This window comes from Myodes glareolus, chromosome 2 (genome assembly GCF_982192425.1).
Source record: "Myodes glareolus chromosome 2, mMyoGla1.1, whole genome shotgun sequence".
NCBI lineage: Eukaryota > Metazoa > Chordata > Mammalia > Rodentia > Cricetidae > Myodes > Myodes glareolus.
Window position 1 is genome coordinate 125,466,083 of NC_142027.1, and position 5,516 is coordinate 125,471,598.

Genomic DNA, 5,516 nt, shown 5'->3' on the forward strand with positions numbered 1-5,516 from the left:
AGGGGGACTAGCTAGCTGGCTGTTTGTTTCTCACAGTCACACTGGAATTGCTGGTTTCCAGTTCTATGACTTGGGCCTCTCTGAACCTTTGTATGGCCCTCATTTGTGGTGGTGACACTTGGAAAACTGGAGTTACCAAGGAGACTCATGCAGCGGCCTGAGGACTTGCCTGTCAACAGCAAGAGGTCAGTAAGTAATGGTTGCCATGGTGACTATGCTGTCAGGCCCTAGGATGATAGAGGGAACTTGGAAAAAGCAATGGACTTTGAACCTTGGGGTTTCAGATATACAGCAGGTTGTTAGTGAACACACCCTGCTCACACCAAGCTGCTGGGCTGTGTTTTCCTTATCTGGAAAGTGGGACAAGGTCCAAGGGCAGGGCTCCCTACCTGACTGCCCAAAAAACCACTCCTTGGGCTGGGGAGATGGCTCAGAAGATAACATGCTGGCTGCACCAGCACTGGGAGCTACGTTCTGATCCCCAGGACTCACTAAAAGCTGGGCAGACTTGGAGGGTGGCTGTAACCCCAGCCCTTAAGAGGGGACACAGGACATTTCCAGGGCAAGCTGGAGAGAGAGAGGGAGGGCGGAAAGGTGGGAGGGAGGGAAGGACGGAGGGGCCCTGCCTCGGTAGATAGAGTGGAAAGCAGTTTAGGAAGACACATGTGTGCCCGAACACATGGAAAGAACACTCCACACACACACATGCACACCCGTGCACACACACATCATGTACACATGCAAATGCCCACAAAATAAAAGCGCTTATTGAGCACCATGCCAAACAGGGTTGGGGCAATGAGTAAAACAGACCCTTCCCCCACACACCCTTCATGGGGAAGATAATCTTTTCATGTCACAGCTGAAGGAAGCAGGGGACACAGACTAACTGAGGAGGGAGTGAGCCGCAGATGATGCTAGACTATGGCACAAAGGCAGCTGGAGCACTGAACACTGCACTGTCATTTGCAAGAACCAGAAAACCCAGGCAACCTGCATGGAGAAAAGTGCATAAGTGCAGGCAGCCAGAATGGTTCACACCTTTAATCCCAGCACTGGGAAAGACAAAAGGCTAGACAATCCTGGGAGTTTGAGGCCAGCCCGCTTCACACAGTGAGTTCTGGCTAGCCTGGGTCAGTTAGACATTGTCGCACTAGACGATCTTGGGAGTTTGAGGCCAGCCTGCTCTACACAGTGAGTTCTGGCTAGCCTAGGTCAGTTAGATATTCTCTCAAAAACCCAAACTAAACAGACACAAACAAAAGAGTGAATGAATAATTTAAAACAACAAAATTTAGGTATGGCTTGATCTAACAGTTCTGGAATGCTCTCAGGGCTGATCTCTGTCTCTTGCCTCCCCATCATTCAGTTCATCTCGACTTTATGACTTTATGTCAATCCGGTTCCCCCAATCAGGCCTCTGGAAGGGGAGCCTAATGCAAGCGTCTTCCTCATTCTTCTCACTCTGATACCCAAAAGCTGGGTGAGAAGGTGGCAGCTTCATTCATTCAACAACGGAAGCAAAATTTTTGGCCCTCATTGTGTAGTGGTGGCTCACACCTTTAACCCCAGCACCCGGGAAGCAGAGACAGGTGGATTTCTAGGAGTTCGAGGTCAGCCTGGTCTACACAGGGAATTCTAGGACATCCAGGACTGTTATACAGAGAAACTTTGTCTCAGGAAAACAAAAGTAAATATATAAATAAATAAAATAAAAATTTTGGGGTCTTGGTGCTTGGTGGTCCATGTGGTATTGGAGTTACAGCGGTTAGAGTCATGGGGTGCTCTGGTTGGGCAGCCTGAGTCTCTGAGAGTGCAATTAGCACATCCAGGACCAAGTAAGTGCAACAATATTGGGATGGTGTTCTAAGGCAAAGCCTGGGTTCTTTGAAGAAGAGATGGGGTGCTGGATGGAGACACAGGGTCAAGGGCATGGTGGCTGAGCTCGAAGGCAGGTGCTGACTTCTCTCCCGAGCGTTCGCCCAGCTGCCCACCCCTGCTTGCATCAGAAAATTATTTCTGAACGTTGTTACTCAGGTCTGCTGTCACCTGCTAATTTTTCTTTTTAATCATCTGTGAGGAAATAAAGGGCCAGCTGCTTCATGAAGGTGCCTGGCAGGAACGGGACAGGGCTGCTCTGGGCTGAAAGCCCCACCATGGATAAGGCCACAGTGAACAAAGTCCTTGCTCAGCACAGATGGTGTCTCTGGGTAGTCTCATTTTTAATTTCTTACTTATTTATTTTTGCTTTTTGGGACAGGATGTCAAGTAGTTCAGGCTAGTCCACACTTCACTATGTAGCCTAGGTTATAGTCAAATGCCTCCATGTCCGACTTGCTTCTTCCTGCCCCAGCCTCCCAGGTGCTCCCAAGTCCCGGCTTCAGAACCATTATTTACCCAGGCAATGGTGGTCATGCCTTTAATCCCAGCACTCGGGAGGCAGAGGCAGGCGGAACTCTGTGAGTTGGAAGCCAGCCTGGTCTACAGAGTGAGTTCCAGGACAGGCTCCAAAACTACAGCATTTAAAGAAAGTCAGTACAGGGTGCGGTGATGTGGTTCAGTTGGTACTGGGCTCAGCTAGCATGTACGGTTTGGTCCTGGGTTCCATTTCCAGCTCTGCATAAACCTGGCCTTGTTGTACACGCTTGACATCCCAGGATTCAGTAGTTGGAGGCAGGAGGATAAGCGTGATTGCTCAGCAAGGAAAAGAGAATACCTTTTTCCCCCCACCTTCTCCCCCAGCGAGTGATGGGAGCTGGTAAGAAAACCCCATCTTCTGAGTCTCCAGCTGCACTGTCCTGGTGTTTTCTCCAAGACTGAGCTGAAGCGACATACAACAGTAACGAATTTGACCAAATCTACCTTTTGTGTTAGTCAGCTTTCCAAACTGCAGCAAAACACCCGACAACGAATTTACAAAGAAGAAGTTTGTTTTGACTTAGTTGTTGACCCTTTGTTGGCTCAGTGGCTGCTGGTTCTGGGACAAGGTGGGAGAACGTGGCTGGGAAGTGAGATGGAGAGGGAAGAAAGGGAGGGACAAGGAGAGAATGACAGGCTTCCCAGTACCCTCTCAAGTACGAGCCCCCAGTGAGCTAACTTCCTCCCTCTAGGATCCGTCCCTACCCCCTTTATTTTTGGTTTTTCAAGACAGGGTCTCACTATGTTGCTCTGAATGTCCTGAAACTCGCTCTGTAGACCAGACAGACTTTGAAGTCACAGAGATCCTCCTGCCTCTGCTTCCCAGGTGCTGGGATTAAAGACATGTGCCACCAACTCCCTGGTCAGGCTCCACCTCTTAAAGGGCCTACTAGCTCCCAGTGAATAAGCCTTTAATACGTGGGCATGGCCTAGGTCACTTTTACAAACCACGGTACCTTTCATTGTTGTTGTTTGTGTTTTGTTTTGACAGGACTTCACTCTGCTGTGGCCAGGCTGGCCTTGAACTCACAGTAATCCTTCTGTCTCTGGTCCCAGTGTTGGAAGTACAGGTGTGGACCTGGATTCACTGCATCCTTTTGTTAACTCCCCTAGTAGCTGTCTCTCTCTGTCTCCTCCTCCAGCCTCCCAATTTACAGAACAACCCAAGCATCCTTACCTCACCCCAGTGACAGAGAGAAACTCTGGGCCCTCTTAGTGCTGATATGGAAGGCCTTGGGGGTTTCTGGGAGAGGTGTTGCCTCTCAAACATAAATATGCAAGGCTGTGATGCTGGTATGCACAGGCCTGCGGAAACCCCCAGCTTGAACACCTCAAGTCATCCAAGTTGGCCAAGAGTCCTCAGGCTTCAAGAATGTACCAGTTTCTCCTCCCAAGCTGCTACAGAAAGGGCATCGACCCTCCCGATGGGAGCACACAGATTCATATAAATGAACAAAAACCAAACAGGACTGGGGAGGTAGCTCAAGTTAGTAAAGTGTTTGCCAAGCATGCATGAAGCCTTGGGGAACGTAAAGGAGGAGTGGTATTGTATGTCTGTTATCCCAGCACTCTGGAGAGGACTCAGAAATCGGAGTTCACTCTTAGCTACACAGTAAATTCAAGGACAACCTGGGTTACGTGAGACCTTGTGTAAAACAAAACAAAACAAAACAAACAAAAAAAACCCTCAGAGCAGAAAATGAGGCCATGTCCAAGCTGCCTTACCTACTCTGCCTACTCTTCCTACTGTTTCTAAAGCCTCGAGGGCTATAGAAGGATCTGGAAAGTGGCGGTTGGGTATAAGCCCTGAGAACCCTCACCATGTGATTCACAGTGGCAAGTGTGGGCAAGATCAAAGCAATCCAGTTTCATCTCTGACGCCAGCAATGTTGTTTCCATTCAAGACCTCTTGATGTTTTGCATGTGTAGGTGAAAGTAAAGAGAGAAAGAAAATAGCAAATGAGAGCAGCCATGCTTTAGGGCACATCCTTCCAAATTTCAGCAGCAAACAGGACGAGGGTGGGGTCCCCACATGGACTCTAGTGTCACCTACCTGTGTCAGCACTCTAGCCCTGTCATCTGCCATCTGTGTAACTTTGCAAAACCCTCTAGCCTCTCTGGGCCTCAGTGGCCTCATCTGTAAAATGGGATAATAATGGCACATATGTCACAGGGATGTCCTGAGGACCCTGCAGACAGAAATAGGGTATTGGGATCAGTCTGATGCATGATGCTCAGTGTCAGGGAGACTAATGCTATGGCCATTGTCACTGCTCTTGGGTCATGGGTAAGGCAGTGGGAACCTATTAGAGAGACTAGTAAGAAATGAGGCAGCCAGATCCTGCTGTGACTCCAGGCTTTGGTTTATACAAAGATGGACATGATACTGCAGGGATGACCGCACCACAGACACTGTGCTGAGTGTTTGCTGTCCTCTCTAACCTTCACCGTCACTCTCGGAGGATGGGCAGTGAGCACTCCCACCAGGTGAGGAGACTGGCCACAGAGAGGGACAGCAACTTACCTGAGGCAACACAGTTGCTTCTGATTTTGTTATCATTGCATTATTATTATTATTTATTTAAGTGTGTGCATGCACACACACACATAACATGCATGCAATGGTTCCTATGTGGGAGCCAGATGATGAGTCGTGAGAATCAGTTCTTGCCTTCTATCAAACCCAGGTCCTCAGGTATGGTGGCAAGTGCCTCTACCCACTGAGTCATTTGTCACCAGCCAAGGTCACACAGTTACACAGCTTCAAAAATCCGTGGAGGGGTGTGAGGTCAGTGTTGTCCACCTGTCCCGGAGTTGGTGGTGGAGACCACCACCCTGGCCTGTCCCATCTGTAGGTCTTTCAGGCTTGCTAGGTCCTGGCGCTTGGAACTGGTCTAGGAAGGGTTTGGATCTGATGAGCTTGGAACGTCTCCTGTTTTACAATGGGGTCAGGGCTATGGCTGGCTTTCCCAGCAGCCTCTGTCTCCTCTGAGTCTCCTTTCTCATTTCATGTCCTCTTTCCCAGAATCTCTGGAAGTCATGTGAAGGTCTCAGGACACCAGGGGAAGGTGGCCAAGCTGCTTCATCAGCACCAGGCT